This window comes from Chiloscyllium plagiosum, unplaced genomic scaffold (assembly GCF_037043375.1).
Source record: "Chiloscyllium plagiosum isolate Xiang-an unplaced genomic scaffold, Cpla_swu_hap1 HiC_scaffold_44, whole genome shotgun sequence".
Classification (NCBI taxonomy): domain Eukaryota; kingdom Metazoa; phylum Chordata; class Chondrichthyes; order Orectolobiformes; family Hemiscylliidae; genus Chiloscyllium; species Chiloscyllium plagiosum.
Window position 1 is genome coordinate 10,170,203 of NW_028270182.1, and position 11,546 is coordinate 10,181,748.

Consider the following 11,546-nt stretch of genomic DNA (forward strand, 5'->3'; position numbering starts at 1 on the left):
TTGCCTACAAGGCAACTGAGATTGCACCTCCAAAAGTAACTTCTTGGGTGCACGGCTCTTTGGAATGTGAAAATGGTACCTAAATGCCATTGTTAGTTATGTTGTCAGACTGATCATCCTACATCCCAAAACTTCATAGGACAGTTACAGCACAGATAAAAGCCATTCAGTCTGTTTCCTGTGCTGACTCTACAAAAGCAAGTCACCTTGTCACACTCCCCACAACTTCCTGCTCTCGTCCCATAATCTTTTGTCTTTATGTAATGATCCAATTCCCTGCTGAGAGCCACAAATGAATCTATTTACCTCACACTCTCAGGCAATGCATTCCAGATCCTAAGCACTTCTGTTTCATACAGATCTTGCTCTTGTTGCAATTACTTCTTTTGCCTTTCATATTAAATCTGTGGCCGCTTGGTTCTCGATCCTCCCATCAATGGGAGCAGTTTGTCCCTGTCTACACTGTCCAGGCCCCATCTGATTTGGAACATCCTGAATCAATCTCCTCTCAGCCTTCTCTTGTCAAAGGGAAGTAGTCCATAGTTCTCTACTCTATCTACGTCACTGAAGTTCCTCATCCTGGGAAAGGATAGATGTCTTGTAAATTCTTGGAAATCTTTTTGCCAACTTCACTTGTGTTTTCACATCCCTGCTAAAGTCTAGGACTGAGAATACTCCATTTCAGGCAAAGCCAGTGTTCGCTGAAGGTTCACCATATCTTCCTTGATTTCATTTTCTGTTTCTATTTATAAAGCCTTGGACCCCAATTTTGCTGTCGCCTTTAGTGATTTATGCACACGATTCCCAGGTTCCTGTCTTCTGACACCCTCTTAAAGGCACATACTGTTTAATGTGCACTGTTGGGTGTTCAATCACAGTTTACCCATATTTACCACGTCAATTCTACTTGTTAAAATATATGTTGTGCATTTGGACTGTATCACTGTTCTGATGCACATCAAAGTCTATTGTTGTTTGTTCAAATTTAAGGCCTTATTCTCTTAGCAAGACTGCTGGAACCCACATTTCATCTAGTTACAGGTCTCTAGGCAGATTGATATTTAAAGTCTTTGAAAGTAGCATCTTTCTGGGCCATTTCAGACAGCAGTAAAGAGTCAACCACATTGGCTGTGAGTCTAGAGTCAAGCTTAGGCCAGACTAGATAAAGGCACCAGATTTCCTTCCCCTAAAGAATATTAATGAACTAATGAATTTTTATAACTGTGTATAAAAACATGATGATTGTTACTGAAACTACTTTCAATTCCAGATGTATTAATTGAATTTAAATTTCACCACCTGTGGAGGTGGAATTTGAACCTGTGTCCCCAGCGCTTTAACCTGATCCTCATCCAGAGACAGTACCACCACTCCACCTCCCCATTTTTAAACTATTTTCCCTAGTTGTAGGAGGAGACTACAAGAGGAAACATCCTCCACTCCACTCAAGCTCTTGTGTGTTTCAATAAAATTGCCTGTGCTAATCTCCAGTGGGTTTAGGCCAAACCGTTTCAAAACTCTGATCGTAAGATAAGACTTCCAACTCAGGAATGAGTCATATGGATCTTCTCCTAATTTCTTCTAAAGCAACTGTATCTTTCAGGGATGAGGAACTTCAATATGAAAATAGATTGAAGGAATTAGGACTATCCTCCCTGGAGAAAAAAACAGTAAATCGGACAGAGACTTTCAAAACCATGAGCAGCTGGATTGAGTAGATAGGGACAAACCGTTCCCATTTGTGAAAGGAATGAGAAGAAGAGGGTATAGATTTAAAATGAGTTGCAAAAGGTGCGAATATAACATGAGAAAAACGTTTTTTTCTCAGTGAGTGGTTTGGGTATGGGTGTGGCGAAGAAAGGTTCCAATAAGTTACAAGAGGGCATTGGATGATTATCTGTATAGAAATAATGTACAAAGATGCGGAAAAAAGCAGATTGACACTTGGTAATGATGGTTATTTGAAGAGCCGGTGCAGACATGATGGGCAGAATGACCTCCATCAGTACCATAACACTTTGTCAATTCTGTGATAGATTGAAAATAAATGTATCTCCATTACTTGCTTCAGCGTGGAGTTCCTGAGAGACATCCTGACCATTTCATCTGTCACACAGAAGCTCGATGGGATTTTGTTGCATTTCTCTATCAGGACTGGGTTGAAGCCGTTCAAGAACTGGTTTTCAAAGAACCAATCCTCCTTCCAATGATCTTTTGCAAATACTGAGAAAGAGAAAAAAAAAGTTAATATTCCAGAAATACCAAGGTCCTGTTAACAACAATTTAAAGCTAACTCAGTAGAAGGCTTGGTGAACACAGGCAATCCCTCCACACCAGACAAGAACTCTGTGACTCAATATTAATAGTCAAACTCTTTTCTCCTCTGGTACACAGCAATATGTTTTGAGTAAACAGTGGGCACTTTTTGTCATTAATAGAAGAGGCTTGATTGATATCGAGAATAAGGATTCAGCACAACCTAGTGCAGAGAGCAACTTTTCAGTTTCATGTTCTATCTTGTGCTGTCTGAAGAATTTTGAAATTTACTGCAAATGCTGTGGTCCTCTCCGCTGGAACCATCTGAGATGCGTTGGATAGATTCACTGTCAGCAATCCTACTTATCGGTATCAGCCAGACTTACTGATAACAAGAGGGAAAGAAGCACACATCTTCAGCAGAAGAAAGACTCTGTCTTATTTAACACATTAGGTTTATACTTCATAGCTAGTTACATTACATTCGAGTTACATGAAAATCTCTTGGTTGCATTAAAGCTACATTTCATTGATAGTATCTGATGATTATTTAATTCCTTATTCCTATGAAAAAAAGCCAATATTTGTATTTATACATTGTGTTGTTTTGAAGGGATATAACAAAGGAAATGAGACTGCCACTTTGCACAAAGGTCATTCCCACAAACAGCAGTGTGATAATAACAAGATTATCTATGTTTTTAAAAGTTGTTTGAAGGACAAATATTGGGCTGAACACCTCAATTCAAGGAAGGAGATAGTCAGAAAGCAGCAAAGTACAGGCCACTTAGCTTAATATCTGCCATTGAAAAATATTATAATGCATTACTAAGGAAGTAGTAGCATGATTATGAGAAAATCATAATACAGGCAGGGTGAACATGGTTTTTGAAAGGGCAATTATGTTTGATAAATTTATAGGTGTTCTTTGAAGGTGTAACAAGCACGGGAGGTGGTGACATAGAGGGAACACCACTGGACTGGCAATCTAGAGTCCCAGGTTAGTGTTGTAGGGACATGAGTTTAAATCTCACCATGGCAGCTAGCAAAATTTGAATTCAATAAAATCTCACATTAAAAGTGAACACATTGTTGATTGTTACAAAAGCCTATCTGGTTAGCTAATGTCTTTTCAGGAAAGGAATCTGCCATCATTACCTGGTCTAACCTACATGTGACTCCAGACTCATAGTGATGTGGTTGACTCTGAAATGGTATAGAGAGCTAATCAGTTCAAAAATAATTAGAGATGGGTAATGAATGCCAGCTTTGCCTGTACCCACATCTAATGCAAGAATACAAAAAAAAAGAAATCGCTGAATGGGGAAATCAAAGGATACTGCATCATTTGCTTTCCAGAAGACTTCTGATAATGTGACACATAAAAGGTTGCCTTACAAGATCTGAGTTCATGGTGTTGGGGTGATATGTTAAAAGATTAATTCACTAATGGGAAATAAAGGGTCGGGATAAATGGTTATTTTTAGGTTAGTAAATCATAATAGATGGAGTCCCACATGGATCAGTTTAGGACCTCAACTATGCAGCGATTTGGTAGAACAGAACTTGATTATTGCTGAAAAAAGACATTTCAGCAAGGCTTTTCATCTTGCACTCATCAGGACAATTCATAAGAATATCATTAAATGTATGAGATGGAGGACTTATTGGTTGGCAAGTGGACTCTGATTAGTAGAGTTGTTGTGATAGAGAATGCAAAAGTAATGATGATTGGCAGTGATCTGCCAAATTTTAAGTTTTAAATCAAGCAAGTTGACTTTCCTTGGTCAAGGCATTCTCCTGAGAAAGGAACCAGTAAGAAGTTGTCAACTATTTTGTTGACCTGAAACAGGTCCTTATCCCGTACACAGAAGCATAGAATCATATAGTACAGAACAAGCCCTTGGACCCATCATATCCAAACTAATCCCACCTTTCAGCAGTTGCCTTTATTCTTGAATGTTATGACATTCAAACACTTTTTAAAGGTTGTGAAGTTTCCCATCTCAATTACCCTCCAAAGCCACTTTTTCAGATTCCCACCATCCTGTGGATGAAAACCATTTCTTCAAATCCCCTCTAAACTTCCTGCCTTTCACCTTAAAAGTTATGCCACCTTGTTAATGACCCTTCAACGAAGGGATGCCATCCACACTGTCCATACTAATCACTATCTTTCCATTACAATCAGGACCCTGCAAAGCTCAAACTTCTCTGCATCAAAAAGAAACAACCCGAGCTTATTCAGCCTCTCTTCATTGTTAAAATACTCCTGTCCAGGCAAATTCCGGGTGAATCTCCTCTTTCCCCTCAGTGCAATATATGCTCTTTCTGTCTGAGAATGACATTTACTTAAATGTTTAGAAACTTATTAATATTAATAAGTTGGATTAGGGGGTCAAACAATTGTATTGTAACCACATTTGCTGATGATACAAAGATTTTCAGGGAGGCAAGTTGTGCGGGGTTTAAAAAGAGTATACAAAGGGCCATAGATAAAGTTAGTGTCAAAAATGATGGTAAATGGAGTATAATGTGGGAAAATGTTAGGTGTTTTACTTTGACAAAAAGAATACTAAAACAGATTACTATTAACATAAATTTCTCAGTGGCCAGTGCCTTACTGGATGTCAACCAGGAAGGATCAGCGCAAAGAGATTCCTCTGGAAGACAACCACACTCAAGACTTGAATTGATACCTCTGAGGTTGCTGGACAGGTGGGGAAACTGTGCGGAACCACTCAAACTGCATACCTGACATGGAATATTCATTGTTAATATCAGGAGAGTTGAAGTTGTACTGAGTCACCTCAGAGTGGCACATGCTCTATGGAGTCGAGATTGTGGTACTGGAAAAGCAGAGCAGGATAGGCAGCATCAGAGGAACAGATTCTCCTGCTCCTCGGATGCTGCCTGACCTGCTCTGCTTTTCCAGCACCAAACTCGACTTTGATCTCCAGCATCTGCAATCCTCACTTTCTCCTACATGCTCTATGGAGACAAGTTCAATTTGATTGTAATCTCTGCAGTTCACAAATCACAATGTTTTGTTATGCACTTTCAAAACTGTTATCAATAAAGTGCATTTTTGGAGCAAAAGAATCAAATATTCTTGGCAAGAAAGCTGATAAATATGCTCATTAGCACATCATCAGTTATGGTAACTTCCTACACATCTCGTTTTCTACATTCCAATTTCATTCAAAAATATTTCATTATCTATAAAGTACCTTGAGAAATCATGAGGTCATTAACAGTCCTATAGCAATGCAGATTCTTTCTTTCTAATTGGTTTCACTGGTGTAATAAATATTGTATTGTTGAAATTTTTGTAATACTATCTCAGAGTATGAGCTCTCCTAATTTGGGAGGGAATGACTTAGTGGTAGAGTCACTGGGTTATTAATTCCAGAGACTCATGCAATTTTCTGGTGCCAGGATTCAAATCCTGCTATGGTAGATATTATAATTAAAATTCAATAAATAGCTGGAATTAAAAAAGGCTAATGATGAGCATGAAACTATTGTAGGCTATTGCAAAAACACATCTGGTTCACTAATGTTCTTTAGGGAAGGAAACCGTCCTCCTTATCTGGTCTGACCTACATGGTTAACTCTTAGCTGCCTCTCAAAAAAAGAAATAAAAACCAGACAGACCACCTGGCATTGATGAAGGCACTAGAAACAACAATGGCAAACTCAGCCCTGCTGCAAAGTCACCCTTTCTAACAACTGGGAGCTAGGGTTAAAATTTGGACAGTTGTCTTACAGGTATGGAAAGTAACAGCCTGATATAGTTATAGACAAAATCCTAGACACCAACAACTCCACTGCTAGTGTGTTATAGACGAGGCCAGACCACTCAAAACATTCTTAAGCAGGCAGCCCAGACCATTTGTTGCGGTAAGTGTACAGTGAAAATTATCCGGAATAAGTTAGCAAGGTTGACTAGCAGGTTTTAAAACAGACAAAAAATTGGATGTAGGTTCGCTCACTGAGCTGGGAGGTTCATTTCCAGACGTTTCGTCACCTTACTAGGTAACATCTTCAGTAGGCCTCTGGCGAAGCAGTGTACATGATTCCTGTTTTCTATTTATATGTTTGGGTTTATTTGGGTTGGTAATGTCATTTCTTGTGGTAATGTCATTTCCGGTTCTTTTTCTCAGGGGGTGGTAGATGGGGTCTAACTAGATGTGTTTGTTGATAGAGTTCCGGTTGGAATGCCATGCTTCTAGGAATTCTCGGGAGTGTCTCTGTTTGGATTGTCCTAAGATGGATGCATCAGAACATTATTTCAATGAGCCAACACACACTGCAGCACAGAGGAACTATGCAGAGCAGAGGAAAATCACCTATACAGTGTATTCAAAGGGTCTGAGTGGGTTGCGCTTCGTCGGGTCGGTGTGGACTTGTTGGGCCGAAGAGCCTGTTTCCACACTGTAAGTAATCTAATCTAATAAAAAAAAAATGGGTACCCAATGAAAACAGTGTGATTTCTCAGCAACAAACCCAAACAAGCAGACAAAACACGTCCAGAAACCCTAGCCACTCTCCTCTACATCAAAGACTACTCAGACCCCTTGGCATCATGGTAATCCACAAACCCACAAACACACTAAAACAGCAGCTAATGAACTTGAAAGACCCTATACAGACAACAAGTAAAACTAATATCATTTACAAAATACCGTGCAAGAACTGCAACTAACACTACGTTGGACAAACAGGCAGAAAACTAGCCACCAGGATACATGAACACCAACTAACCACAAAACGACATGACTCTCTCTCACTAGTATCCTTACATACAGATAAGGAAGGACACCACATCGATTGGGACAACACATCCATCTTAGGACACTCCAAACAGAGACATCCCCACAGGAAATGACATCACCAACCCAAAGAAACCCAAACCTAAAAATAGAAAGCAGGAATCATGTACACTGCTTCACCTGAGGCCCACTGAAGACGTTACCCAGAAGGGTTATGAAATGTCTGGAAATGAACCTCGCAGCTCAGCAAGCGAATCTACATCCAGAGCCTGAGCTACAAATCTTCTCAAAACATGCTACGCCAAAAGTTTATTCACAAGATTACACAATGAAACACAAAGAACAGAATAAAGAACCACTACAGAACTCAGCCTATCCAAACTAGACTTAATTATGCTGTTCCAAATATACACAAAAGTCGCAATAAGCAAACCCCTTACACACAGAGCAAAAAAATGAAACAAAGGCTTACAGGTTGAAGTTAGAAGGGCAGAAGAAGAGATTTTAGCAGACTGTTTCCACAAAGCCCTTAGCTGAACTCCCCAGCTAGTTCTGGACTGAACTGCTCAGCTACAGACCTGGCTACACAGCTTTCCCACTGGTATACAGCAAAGGTGGTGCTACAATGGTATTCAATTGAGAGCAAATTGCCCTTGGAGTCCACTTACTCCAGATCCAAAGAAATCTCATGGCATCAGATTCAACATGTCAAGAAATCTCCCATTGATTAGTCACAACTTCTCAACTGATGAATCTGTCCTCCTGTATGATGAATAACACCTGGAGGAAGCTTTGGGGATGGCAGACATTGGATGGGAGTCTTGGCCCGAAACGTCGAATCTCCTGTTCCCTGGATGCTGCCTGACCTGCTGTGCTGTTCCAGCAATAAAGTTTCAACTTTGATCTCCAGCATCTGCAGACCTCACTTTCTCCTCGAAGACTGCTATCACCTAAAAGGTCAAGGGCAGCACATACATAGTGTTAGAAATGGGGAAAAGTGTTGTTTTGCAGATATAGAAAAAGCGTACAGAAAAGGGGTATAGCAAGAGAACTATTAACTCTGCAGATATTTAGGGAAGAGTATCTCTACCTTTCAGTGTATAATTGTGGTTAATTAAATACTAACTTTGGTGTGTAATTATTATAGCAAATAAGTTCTTTTTAAAAATTAGGTTTTCAGCAAAAAGCTGAGATAACCGAAATGCTTGGGCTATACAAAATGATACAAGTTAATGAAATGTCCGAGGATGGAATGTACCAGCAGAATTGATACAAAATGTTAAACCAGATCTTGATGTACTGTCGACAAAATAATGTGTGTGTCAGCACTTACAGAGAGGAAGGTTGCCAACCTGGGGAAGGGGGCAATGGGCATGGAGCATAGATGGGCAGAGGCAAAATACTAAGAGAGATTGGGTAATGCAGGAGTCGGGAGAGGTGACCTCACGCAGCTCAAAAGTATAACTGCGTAGTAGTTTGAATAATCATCACTTCAATTGCTTTCTGCAATTGGAGTCCTTTCTTGCAAGATCATAGAATAAATTGTCTTGTTTCCAGCTTTGGTGGTCTCGTCTAAAATTTATTGAATTTTGTTTCTAACAATAGGAACACCACCCCCTTCAATCCACTCATAATGCCAACTTGGAAATGTATTGCTGTTCAGCAGTGGTAATAGGTCAAAATACTGGAACTCCCTCCCTAACAGCATTGTGGCCTATATCCCATGACTGTAGTAGTTCAAAAAGGCAGCTCACCACCATATTCTCAAGGGGGAATTAAGGATGGATAACAAACCAGTGACACCCAAATCCTATGTTAGAATTTTTTAAAAACACTTTGTTTGCAAATCTCCATTACCTGCAATGGGATTGTTGACTTTCCAAAAGATGTGATCAAAGTGCTCAACAGAGGTCCAAGGGTGTTCTAAATTTTTCACAATCTCCTTCAGTCCCACTTCTGCAAAACTAAACAAATTGTGATTAAGGTTTATGAAACATGTTATTATTCAGGAATTTGAAAATGAAGGAAATGTGGATGTTAGCTTTTAGTTCTGTGAAGATGACTTGTTTAATTTTAAGCAAGGGTCAGAAAATCATTTGAAATAGTGGACTAGCCTTTCTAAGAGAGCATGTGACTTCAGCTAAGTACTGAAGCAACTACCTGCTAAGTTAATTGTCACATGTGGCAACCTTACACGTGTATAGGAAAATCGTCAGCCTGGAAATGGTCTCATTAACCAAGATATAACCATTAGGAAAGTGAAGAAAAAGCTATCATCATGTAAGGTGACATGCAATGCCTCCCCATGTGGTGTCAGGGTTGTGTTGGCTCACCGGTGGCTCGGCAGAGAGGAATGCCCAATAGTATATGCCTCCCAGATATTGGCTGATGCATAATGAAAATATAGCCAGATAGAGAAGGAAGGTTTGGCAGTCATCTTTGGTGTGAGAAAGTTCCACCAATAAGTTTGTAATAGTAATGAACCACAAACCCCTGCTAGGACTACTTAAAGAGGATAGGACCATGCTGCCCATAGCTTCAGGCCATACACAGCCATAGACTCTTAATTTGAGTACAATTACAAACTGGAAAATTGTCTGGGAGTCCAAGTAACAAATGCAGATACTTTGAACCACCTCCTACTGGCAGATACACCACTGGTGGAGCTGCCATTTCGAAGAATCCTTTCTGGACACACTTCCAGTCACTGCTGACAATATCAGACCGTGGACAAGAAAAGATCTGTCCTAGCAAAACTAAAGCAGCCGGTGGTGGGGGCCAACGCAACCAGAACTGAAACTGCTCAGAACCCAAGAAGACCAGATCATCACAGAGGATTGCATATTTTTATGAGGAGTAAGAGTGAATGTCCTGAATAAAGGTCGCCGCCAGACACTGCCTGAACTCCACCAGGGTCACTTGAGTGTTTCCAAAATGAAGATATTGACAAGTGATGTCTGGTAGCCAGGATTAGATGCTGACATGACCACTTTGGCCAGGCAGTGTCTGAAGTGCCGAAAAGGACAAAGTTTACTGTCAGCAGCCCTCCCACATTCACAAGAATGGCTGGGTAAAACCTGGACTCTGTTACTACACTGGTCCTTTCATCGGCTGTATGTTCTCAGTCATTGTGGACACCCATTCAAATTGATTGGATGCGCATAGAGTTCATTTGTCAAACATGGTGACAACAATTGAAAAGACGCGAGCATCGTTACCATCCATCATCCAATGGTCTGGCGGAAAGAGCAGTCCAAACTTAGAAGGCAGACTTAAAGAAACAGCCTACAGTTTCACTCGATGCCAAAACGTCTTGGTTCCTGTTTGATTATCAGGCCACCCTCAATGAACTACAGGGACAGCTCCAGCAGAGTTGCTAATGGGGAGAAGACTCCACACCAGGTTAAAACTGATCTTCCCAGACCTGGCGGGCAAAGGATTCAACAGCATCAGGAACCCCGAATGCCAGTCACAAGACTCCTCTAACTGAAAGAGGCAGTTTACTTCAGGGGGCAAAGTTTGGTGTTGCAATCATGAGAATGGGTAAGAGGCATGTTAATGCGACGTAGGGTTTCATGATGTACAAAGTTCACTTAGGAGAGGTGGCCCTGAACAAGTATGCAGACCACGTGAAAGCTGCAACCTCGGAAATGGGGCAGTAGTGAAACATACTTGGCCTCTCAGAATCTCCGGCAAGGCTGTCAAAATCCCTGACTTCTCCCCCTCTGCCTAGCATCAATGAAATCGCGGAGGATGAGATGGACATGGCAGGTATCACAGCGTCGATGCTGTTACCATCTGAAGATGATGATTTTCTTCCAAGGCGCTCCAGGTGCAAAATGCCAGCTATGGTCTGGTACACATCACCAGTAACTGAGGCAGAGTTGAAAGAACCAGATCCATTGCAAGAATGCCCCAGGAGAAGCTACAGGAAAAAGAATGGGCCTACTGTCAGGACTTAAGAGTGGGCGAGGATTTCTTGATCGGAATGGAGATCAGCCAGGCGGACCTCAGAATATAGGTTCCCTGACTGGGGCTGTTAACCTGGTCCAATCAGGGAGCCCTGGCTGATATAAGCAGGAGTGTCAGAGGGTCCTGGCCACTCTAGGAGCCAGCTCTGAGCTAGCTGGGTCAGTGTCTTGTACAATTGATGTGTAAATGAAGGGTGACACGGTGACAGAATACCGGCCTTCGTGGGGTTATTTCACACAGTATCAGACGCTGACTGACTGAGAACTCAGGAATACCTGGCCCTGTAACAAGTCCATTCCCAGCAACTATACAGAACATTAGTCAGAACTAGGTCACAACTTACTGAGCATTGGTTTTGGTACTAAATTTGCAAGTATACCTGTCATCAAAAATCACAGAATTACTGCAGTGCAGAAGGTGGCCATTCAGCCTGTCATTTCTGCACCAGCTTTCTGAATGAGTAATTCACTTTCTGTCTTTCCCCTGCCTTCTCCTCACAACCCTGAACATTCTTCTTTGTTTAGATAACAATTCAAGTCTCTT

The 11,546-nt window shown here is 41.0% G+C and overlaps 1 pseudogene; it reads right to left on the bottom strand.

The window, feature by feature from the left end:
* The window catches only part of LOC122544391 (polyunsaturated fatty acid 5-lipoxygenase-like), a 33,891-nt pseudogene extending 24,187 nt beyond the window's left edge, over window positions 1–9,704 (bottom strand).
* Between the last annotated feature and the right edge of the window lie 1,842 nt (window positions 9,705–11,546).